Source organism: Salvelinus fontinalis, chromosome 17 (assembly GCF_029448725.1).
Source record: "Salvelinus fontinalis isolate EN_2023a chromosome 17, ASM2944872v1, whole genome shotgun sequence".
In the NCBI taxonomy this organism is placed as follows: Eukaryota; Metazoa; Chordata; class Actinopteri; order Salmoniformes; family Salmonidae; genus Salvelinus; species Salvelinus fontinalis.
This window is the reverse complement of record NC_074681.1, coordinates 34,387,989-34,399,446: the sequence shown is the minus strand read 5'-3', so window position 1 is coordinate 34,399,446 and position 11,458 is coordinate 34,387,989.

Sequence of the window (11,458 nt, the reverse complement as noted above, 5' to 3'; positions counted from 1 at the left end):
ATTTCAAAAAACTTTATGGAAAAAGCACACCATGCTATAATCTGAGTATAACGCTCAGAGCCCAAACAAGCCATACAGATATCCGCCATGTTGTGGAGTCAATTGAGGTCAGAAATAACATTATAAATATTCACTTACCTTTGATGATCTTCATCCGAATGCACTCCCAGGAATCCCAGTTCCACAATAAATGTTTGCTTTGTTCGATAACGTCCATAATTTATGTCCAAATACCTCCTTTTTGTTCATGCGTTTAGTTCCAAAATCCAAATTGATGACGCGCGCGTCAGACGACAAGTCAAACAGTTCCGTTACAGCTCGTAGAAACATGTCAAACGATGTATAGAATCAATCTTTAGGATGTTTCTAACCTGTCTGGCTCTGGCGTTCAGCCAGCGGAACTCCTCCTGCATTCCACTGAAAAGGCAGAGCGCGAAATTCAAAAGATATTTTTTAGAAATATTTAACTTTCACACATTAACAAGTCCAATACAGCAAATGAAAGATACACATCTTGTGAATCCAGTCAACATGTCTGATTTTTAAAATGTTTTACAGCGAAAACACCACATATATTTATGTTAGCTCACCACCAAATACAAAAAAGGACAGACATTTTTCACAGCACAGGTAGCATGCACAAAGCCAACCTAACTAACCAAGAACCAACCAAACTAACCAACAAACAACTTCATCAGATGACAGTCTTATAACATGTTATTCAATACATCTATGTTTTGTTCGAAAAATTTGCATATTTCAGGTATAAATCATAGTTTACATTGCAGCTACAATCAGAAATTGCACCGAAAGCAGCCAGAATAATTACAGACACCAACGTCAAATACCTAAATACTCATCATAAAACATTTCTGAAAAATCGATGGTGTACAGCAAATTAAAGACAAACATCTTGTGAATCCAGACAATATTTCCGATGTTTTAAGTGTTTTACAGCGAAAACACAATATAGCATTATATTAGCTTACTACAATAGCCTACCACACTACCGCATTCATTCATCGAGGCACGTTAGTGATAGCAATAGCCACGTTAGCGATAGCGAATAAACCAGCAAGATATATAATTTTTGACTAACCTTGATAAGCTTCATCAGATGACAGTCCTATAACATCAGGTTATACATACACTTATGTTTTGTTCGAAAATGTGCATATTTAAAGCTGAAATCAGTGGTTATACATTGTGCTAACGTAGCATCTTTTTCCCACAACGTCCGGATATTTTTCTGACACTTTTTTCTGACACACATATTCTGACCAAATAACTATTCATAAACATAACTAAAAAATACATGTTGTTTAGGAAATGATAGATACACTAGTTCTTAATGCAATGCAATTGCGCCAGCAGCATACCACCCTGCATACCACTGCTGGCTTGCTTCTGAAGCTAAGCAGGGTTGGTCCTGGTCAGTCCCTGGATGGGAGACCAGATGCTGCTGGAAGTGGTGTTGGAGGGCCAGTAGGAGGCACTCTTTCCTCTGGTCTAAAAAATATCCCAATGCCCCAGGGCAGTGATTGGGGACACTGCCCTGTGTAGGGTGCCGTCTTTCGGATGGGACGTTAAACGGGTGTCCTGACTCTCTGAGGTCATTAAAGATCCCATGGCACTTATCGTAAGAGTAGGGGTGTTAACCCCGGTGTCCTGGCTAAATTCCCAATCTGGCCCTCAAACCATCATGGTCACCTAATAATCCCCAGTTTACAATTGGCTCATTCATCCCCCTCCTCTCCCCTGTAACTATTCCCCAGGTCGTTGCTGCAAATGAGAACGTGTTCTCAGTCAACTTACCTGGTAAAATAACGGTAAAAAAAATAAAAAAAATAAAAAATAAAAAAAAATCGCTGTGTTAGAATTCTAAAAATAAGTTCATTCCGACATCCAGCTTAGGTATAGCGAGAGAGTACCCAAAAGCTGGGCGCAAACGACTAGTACAACATGTTCGACAGATATATGAAATAGCATCATAAAATGGGTCCTACTTTTGCTGATCTTCCATCAGAATGTTGTACAAGGGGTCCTTTGTCGGGAACAATCGTTGTTTGGTTTTAGAACAGCCTTTTTCCCTCTCGATTTAGCAAGCACACTTGCCAAGTGGCGCGAATCTCTACATCGTCAACAAACTCAGAGAACGGAACACGGCAAAACTCCCGAAAAAATTTCAACAATCTGATTAAACTATATTGAAAAAACATACTTTACGATGATATTGTCACATGTATCAAATATAATCAAAGCCGGAGATATTAGTCGTCCATAACGACAGCTTATCAGAAGGCAAATCCAGGTCCCTTCTCGCGCTCTCCAGAAAACAGGAAACTGGTGACACGTCATGCCAAGAGCTATTATTCGAGCCCAGATCAAGTTACACACTCAATTTCTTCTCTCACTGCTTGTCGACATTTAGTGGAAGACGTATGAAGTGCATCTTAAACGAATAAATATCAAGGACTTTAATAGGCAGGCCCTAGAAGAGAGCATCGATTTCAGATTTTCCACTTCCTGTCAGGAAGTTTGCTGCAAAAGGAGTTCTGTTTTACTCACAGATATAATTCAAACGGTTTTAGAAACTAGAGAGTGTTTTCTATCCAGTAGTAATAATAATATGCATATTGTACGAGCAAGAATTGACTACGAGGCCGTTTAAATTGGGCACGATTTAAACGGGAGTTTGACCCCCAGCCGAGTCAAGTGAAAACAGCGCCCTCTGTCCTCAACAGGTTAACATAAATCTTCAATAATGTTTCAACCGGAGAATTCCTTTGTCTATAGAAATGCGATGGAACGCAGCTAACTCTCACGGGAGCGCGCCTGAGTGAGCCTGTGGCATTCTGCCAGACCCATGACTCAATCAGCTCTCATTCCCTCATCCTTCCCAGTAGAAGCATCAAACAAGGTTCTAAAGACTGTTGACATCTAGTGGAAGCCTTAGGAAGTGCAAAATGACCCCATAGACACTGTATATTGGATAGGCAAACCTACAAACCTCAGATTTCCCACTTCCTGGTTGGATTTTTCTCAGGTTTTTGCCTGCCATATGAGTTCTGTTATACTCACAGACGTCATTCAAACAGTTTTAGAAACTTCAGAGTGTTTTCTATCCATATCTACTAATAATATGCATATCTTAGCTTCTGGGACTGAGTAGCAGGCAGTTTACTCTGGGCACCTTATTCATCCACACTCCTCAATACTGCCCTCAGCCATAAAAAGTTTTTAAAATAGTCCTTCTGAATTGTAAAATAATGGTACTGCTGTTGGCCATTTTCGAAGATGGCTGCCACGGCCCCAGGGGCCAAATGTGGTGTGTTTACCTCAAAATAGTTCTTCTGAATTGTAAAATGGTGTTACGTCAGCTGCCATTCTGAAAAATGGCTGCCACGCCCCCCAGAGGTCAAATCTGGGGTGGCTCCATATCTAAATATTTTCAGGGTCCATAAATCTAATTTACTGCTTATATCACAAAATGCCCAATTGTTTTTGCTTTGCTGCTCCACTATAAGGGTAGGCACTCTCTCTCTCTCTCTGTCCTGCGTTTTGCTTATATTATTTTTATACAGTACGTAAAGATAAGGAAGGAATGTAAGATGTCTTTTGTAAGACAACCAACAATATCACTACAATATCGCTACTGTGAGTAAAACTAAGTTAATGTTCATTAGTTGGGTTGACAATGTCCTCAAACATTCTTCGAAAAATGCAATGACAGAGGTGGCATACTACTAATGTGACAAAACCACCCAACAGCAGGCATGACAAGTATAGCCTTCTAGTGTGACATGTAACTATGCAACAAAACAGAAGAGCCCAGATGCTTGTCTAGACATCTCCTCCTAATAGTGTTTACTGCGTCTAAAAGAGACTTGGTATGAGACACACGCATAGCTGTCTGTGGTTAAGTGTTCTCGGGCGCAAGATGGTCAGATAGAGAGATGTCCACGACATCCAATAAGACAGGAGAAAATGTTAAAGTACTCCAACTCTCCACCGAGCAAGGCCAAGATAATGACATGGTTGGAGGGAAATTGTAGGATAACATCGGCCTGGAACGGTAAACACCAACCCGTAGAATCCCATTTGGGCATTCCGGAATGGCCCTGGGATTCTTGGAAGCGCTCCGTGTTTGCATTCTTCCAACAGAGAAGTGGAGTGTTGGTGCTAACAGTGCTTGCCTGTGATCACTGCCTTGTCTTTAGTGAGAATTATAGACGAGGTTGGAAGTGGAGGCTTGCCGATGTTGTGCGTCTCCGTGAATTTGGACTAGGACATAGCTGGGCCAGGAGTTTTCCTGACCATGGGACTTGACTGGGATTAAACTCCAGATTATCAAGTTTGAGGTTTTACTAGGGCCCACATTTTACTGTAACTAGGGCCCACGTTTTATTCAAGGTCAGATCAGGTGGTCAGGAAAAACTCCTGGCCTCAGCCCCATTAAAGGGCCAAACTTCTGGCCCTAGACATTTATGCTCTATGAAGGTAGCTGCACAGAATTCCTAGATTAAATATAACATAGTATATTAAGATTGCGGCAGCTAGTTGGAGCGAGCTTAGAGTTCCCACAGTATGAAAGATAGTATAATAAAACTTGACTGGCTGTTCAATAATAGAGTGAATCCAAGTCTTTTCAGGGGACTAGGACACCTGCATCTAATTCCTTTATAATGAATAAAGGTATTCCTTTATAAGGAATCTACTGTAACATGATAATACAATGTGATTGACAGGAATTTAAGTTTTGTAACAGGCTGCATCAGGAGTGCACTGTTCTATTTTAACACAATGAACTGTATACAATAGAAGTATTGAGTTCAAATTTCAACTCGAGTTCAACTTCAACTGTTGCCCGCTCCATCCATCGTGGTTAATGAACAGTAGCACTGTTCATCTCCTCATCCTCAGAACTATTCGAATGTGTTTGTGCCACTGCACGTCATACATCATTTAGATTTTATTCATCCCAAAATAGATGTTTTCCCCAATGTCTTAAAAATAGTCTGCCTCTCTGTCTGAAATAGACAATGCCCCTCTTTTTGCGCACCAAACAATACACTGTGCCTCATGTGAGACCAGCTGACGTGTTGAGCTATCAGTTACCTCTATTGACATGTTTCATGGCTGAATCATGTTCACATGTAGAGAGTCATAAGTCACTTTCAATTTATAGAGACACCAACTCTCAGTATGCCTGACTTAGAGGTTGTATCCTACATCAGTCCAAGTCAATGTTTCGACCATCCAATCAATCAATCAATCAATCAATTTTATTTTATATAGCCCTTCGTACATCAGATAATATCTCGAAGTGCTGTACAGAAACCCAGCCTAAAATCCAATGTTTCTTAGGGGCAAAACTACATTCACTTAATTTGATATCCATTATCCAATCAAATTCTAAGCATAATAATTATCAAAGAATCCGCAATACGTCTAAACTCCCCTCCAGGCCATGTATGTCAACGGAAAGTCCCTCAGCCGTTCCCAGCTCCAGTCATAAAGGGCTCTCTCTTTCCACCACGCTGCCGGTGGCCAACATGACTGATCTTCCGCTATGTGCCGGGTCAGCAATGGCAGAGGCAGCAGCGGCAGCAGATAGCTATGTACTGTGGGCACACATGCCGAGCGTGGCTGAATGATTGGCATTCCTGTGATCTCCCCCCCTGGCTGGCTGGAGGACCGTTTTAGGAACAGATGTCATAGTTGGAAACAGAACTGCTGTGTCATTTGTCTCTCACTTGGATGAGTGAGAGGAAGGAAAAGCCTCATGTGCACAAAAAAGGACTATAAGGCACCATGTAGGTATTGTGTAGTACTAGGTGTTGCAATTCTGTTGAGTTGCTTTAATCTCGAGGTCTGTCTTAAAGAGTTGTGTGAGATTTATTTTTATGTTATTGAGGGTTTTGTCTGTATGCTTTGGAACCATAGAGGCGGGACTGCCTGTGGCAACTGTAGGTTTTCTTTGGTCAAATGTAGTGTACGCATAACAAACAAACATCCGCAGGTGCAGGGAACAAGCACGGTGAAAAATAAAGTCGTGTAGCATTCTAAGCCAGGGATGGGTAAGGACCCCCTTTTGTAGGACCTCGGATCAACTCCCCCTCCCCCCATTTTTGTTGTTGTTGTTGTTGTTGTACACCAGCAGTTTTTATCTTGTTACAGTATGTCAGTCACTGACAGTCTCTCAATTCATTTAGATTGGTAAACTAGTCTAGCCAGCTTTCTAAACTTGTAGTAATCATGGTGCAATTACTGACCGGGCCGCCCATTGATTTCGTTAGTCACTCTCACTCCGATATTATATTAATAACGGCAAACATCTCCACCCTATGGCAAATTGTGTAGAATTGCAGGAAATTAGCCGTAAAGCTGCAACAACAAATAAAATCCGCTCCACGGCTAATTGTGTAGAATTGCAGTAAACTTTTTTCTCTCCGCTGTCTGCGGTGGGGGGGGGGTATATGGGTACACAGAACCGTGAGCCACTTCAGCCGCTCATGATGAGTTCAGATTCATCAAAGTTGCCCATCCCTGCTCCAAGCAAACCCTGGTTGAAAAGTTCATGAGCATTCAAACAGCATTCTTTCTCACCAGAGTTGTCATGTCTGTCTTAATGATTTGTTTCCTCCCCTCTTTAGAACTAAGCAACACTTTTTTTTTTTAAGTGTCATTTTAAGAACTTAGGAATTTGTCAAGTTCTTTTGTGTTCCGAGCTACTTAAAAACAGTGGAGGCAGGCCACATTTATGTGTTTGTGAGTGAACGCGATAGATAGAGAGAGGGGAACAGAGAACATCATTACGGTGACACTCAACTATTTGCGATCAGAGGCGTGTGACTAATATGTGTGAGAGCAGACGCCAACTATTTAGAGTGTTTTCAGACAAAGGGGAACCACCATCAAGTCCCCACGGCGATGCCATGAAATTCTCTGTCTTTTCAATATGGAGGAGAGGAATGGTGGCCTAAGAGCTTAAGTACAAAGCAAGAATAGTCAAATGCTCCTATAGAAAAGTGGAAAATGGCCTAGAACTTTTTCGTTTTCCTTTGCTGCATTCATTCCCACCGGCATTGATCCTCATCCTGCGTAAGCTAATGTGTTCATGAGAAGAGTGTCTCAGATATCAAGGCACAGGAAAAAAATGTCACCAGTCCGGTTTGACACAGAAAGTCAGGCGATAGGGGGAATGCTGCTTACCGTGTCTTCAGAAACAGTACACGCAACATATAACAATACACAAGCACACATTAGTTCAATTCTTTCAACAGGTTCTTGAATTCTTTTAACAGGTTCGATATTTGCTTTAAGCCTTCAAGTTGTTTCCAAGATGTAGGCCAGCCAAGGATTGTGTTGTTTTTACACACACCTGCAACAGCAGTGTGGCCTAGTCAAAGTCCTACGAGTCATTGTCTGATATGTGTCTGCCAGAAAATTTGCTGGAAATTCTCTTACCTTCAACTGTAGTGGATGGAGCAAGCAGGATATTGCTCGATATTTTGCTATAGTAATAGCAGGAATAATTATGTGTTTCCTCATGATGGTTCTTCCCAGAAGTTAATAATGAGGAATTTGAACCAAATAAACAACACTAGCCAGTCCTATCTGAGACCACTTCCCAGAATCATTCAAAGGCACATAAACAGTCAAAGGCAGTCGTTCTGTATTGAAATATGAATACTTGGGAATATCCAATGCCATTGGCGTACCAGAACAAAATACCATCACAACACATTCCATCATATCCCTATCTATTGCCCTCTGTTTGAATGTGAATGCTCAGAGAAGGAATCCATCCCATCCCACCCAAATCCAACCCCACCTTATCGTAATACTCGGTATTCCATTCAGTCCAATTATTTCCCGCACTATTTAACACCACACCATCCTATCCCGTTTTATCTCACCCCTTTAGAATTCTACTCTACCCGGTTCTGTCATGTCCAGTTTCAATCCCATTCCATTGTCCACCCAGTCATCAGTGAGATGGCCTCTCTTCCTACTCTCTTTTAGAGGAAGTCATTCAGTGAAGTAATGCCAACCTGCTTAGCCTATCACAGTTCGACGAAAGCTCCTTTCTTCCAAAATGTCTTGTGTCAAATCAAAATCCATTGCATTTTGTGTTGCTCTTGTTGAGAAAGTCATTTATGATAGCATGCTGAACACGGACCAAAACACAGTCCCTCTTCAGGATGTCTTCCGTCCTACAACTGGTAGTTTGAATAATGCACACTGAACAAAAATATAAACGCAACATGAAAAGTGCTGGTCCCATGTTTCATGAGCTGCAATAAAAGATCCCAGAAATGTTCAATATGCACAAAAAGCTTATTTCTCTCAAATGTTGTGCACAAATTTGTTTACATCCCTGTTAGTGAGCATTTCTCCTTGGCCAAGATGATCCATCCACCTGACAGGTGCGGCATATCAAGAAGCTGATTAGACAGCATGGTCATCACACCTTGTGCTGGGGACAATAAAAGGCAAATCTAAAATGTGTAGTTTTGTCACACAACACAATGCCACAGATGTCTCAAGTTTTGAGGGAGCATACAATTGGCATGTTGACTGCAGGAATGTCCACCAGAGCTGTTGCCAGAGAATTGAATGTTAATTTCTTTACCATAAGCAACCTCCAACATTGTTTTAGAGAATTTGGCAGGAAGTCCAACCAACCTCGTAACCACGCCAGAACCAGGACCACCGCATCCGGCTTCTTCACCTGCAGGAACGTCTAAGACCAGCCACTAGACAGCTGATGAAACAGCCAAAGGCACAACCAAAGAATTTCTGCACAAATTGTCATAAACCGTCTCAGGGAAGCTCATCTGCATGCTCGTCGTCCTCACCAGGGTCTTGACCTAACTGCAGTTCGGCGTCGTAGCTGACTTCAGTGGGAAAAGGCTCAACTTCGATGGCCACTGGCACGCTGGAGAAATGCCCCATGGTTTCAACTGTGCAGATGGCAGACAGCATGTATGGAGTCGTGTGGGCGAGCGGTTTGCTGATGTCAACGTTGTGAACAGAGTGCCCCATGGTGGGTTATGGTATGGGCCGGCATAGGCTACAGACAACAAACACAGCTGTATTTTATCGATGGAAAATTGAATGCACAGAGATGAGATCCTGAGGCCTATTGTCGTGCCATTTATCTGCCGCCATCACCTCATGTTTCAGCATGACAATGTACGGCCCAATGTCGCAAGGATCTGTACACAATTCCTGGAAGCTGAAAACATCCCAGTTCTTCCATGGCCTGCTTACTCACCAGACATGTCACCCATTAAGCATGTTGGGATGCTCTGCATGGACGTGTACAACAGTGTGTTCCAGTTCCTGACAATATCCAGAAACGTTGCACAGCCATTGAAGAGGAGTGGGACAACATTCCACAGGCCACAATCAACTCCATGTGAAGGAGATGTGTTGCGCTGAATGAGGCAAATTGTGGTCACACCAGATGCTGACTGGTTTTCTGATCTATGCACCTACCTTTTTTTTAAGGTAGCTGTGACCAACAGCTGTATTCCCAGTCATATGTAATCCATAGATTAGGGCCTAATGAATTTATTTAAATTGACTGATTTCCTTATATGAACTGTAACTTTTGTTCAGTGTAATATTGTGTTCATTTTGATCAAAAACCAAAATGGAATGATGTCATATTGTTACAATAAAACAACAACAGCAGCAAAGTATTGTGTCTTTGTCAAAAAACACATTTCTTTCAATCCCAATACCACAGACAGAGGCAGGAAGCAAACAGTCAGTTTATGGTTCTTAAATAATTGTATTTTCTCAGTATTAAAAAGGGGGTTCCAGGATAAAAGCAACACAGAACACACAGGCCCAGGCACTCACACCACATACACGTTACAGTCCATAGTCGTTTGGCATAGAACGTTCTCCGCCTCGTCATTGGCATCATGGTCTTCCGATGAGGCAGTCGTGACCTCTGCAGTCTCCTCATAGCAGGCCACGTCTGGGGAGGGTGGAGAAAGCTTAATTAGTAACGGCATCATACTGGAAACCACTGGTACGCACTCACACGTCATTCGGCTCTTCATCCCGAGCAGGGTCGTTCCGTTCGGCTCTTCTCGATTCGGGTCACACTCATCTGGTTCCCATCTCCCCCAGACGCGGCGGCGGTAGTGGTAGGGGTGTGGCTGAGTATGGCCTGTGGCACCTGTCCTCTCCTATTGCTGGCCAGAATCTGACAAACTTCTTCTGTGGGTGGGGTTTATCGGCGGTTGCCATCCAACGGTATGGTGCATTGCCGCCACCTACTGTACTGGAGTGTGGGCCAGAGACAGGCACAAACTAAATCCCACCTGCCAGCCACGTTTCTATTAAGAAATAGAACATATTTGAGACTGTACCTAATGATGTTCTACTCAGTATGCTCTATAAACTCAATTCCTGTATCCCCTTTTCCCTCATACTGGATATCAGTCTCTCTCTTTCCCTCTGCATGTATTGATACTGCTCACACTGTATCAATACATGCTCCTCTGTCTCGGTTTCCTGGCAGTAATCACACCATCCTGTTGGATGCTTTCCTATCACATTTAACGTCGTATTCAACCGGCTGTGTCCCACCCGTAACCTTTTGAAGATGGCCTCCTCCCCTCTGTCTCTTCCTGCCGCCCTCCCCTCCCCGACTTTACTCTGTACTTGGAACAGACGCCTGCCCTTAGTGTCTCTGTTCCACTGCTCCTGCCAGCTCTGCACCACCACTTTCCATATCATTCTCTTAGGCATCTGACAAACTTTGACTGAGAGCTGCCTTTGTGCAGGTGGCCAGCTCATTAACCCCGACACTCCTCAGGGGTGGGGGCCTAGCTCAGGTCTCTAATTAACACACCCATTTCCCCCATTGGGGGGATTCTGGGTGAAGCCAGTGAGGGAGGCACGCCCTGCTCAAATAAACAGTCATCTGTGCCACTTGGTCATGTTGTCAACAAGACAGCATGGTGCATTGTTCGGAAACATACATTACGTCTCTTTTCCATCAAATAGATGTTTGAATTTTCAAACTAGTTTTAATTAGGAAGGCAGGTAAAGTGTGTTTTTAATCAAATGCATTCACTTTTGCATGTGAAAACACGGAATTCTACTCATTACTCCACGTGCTTAACCTAAGTCACTTTTGTTTTGAGCCGTCCTAGCCGTCGGCCAGATTGGGGCGCACGGCTCATACCCGGGAGGCAGTCCGGTTCCAACTCTGCCTACCCGGGCGCTCGGGTTAATCAAATGCCCTCATTCACACACCAAGGCAAACACTCAAAAGGGGTTAACCAATTCCAAGGAAGTCACTCAAATAAGTAAATAAGAAGTAAACCAAAACACAGCACCTGATAGGAATAAATAAATATTAAAGCACTTCTAAGTAAATGAATTTAAAATAAATCAAACATGAGGGAATAAGAAAAAAGGACTAAAT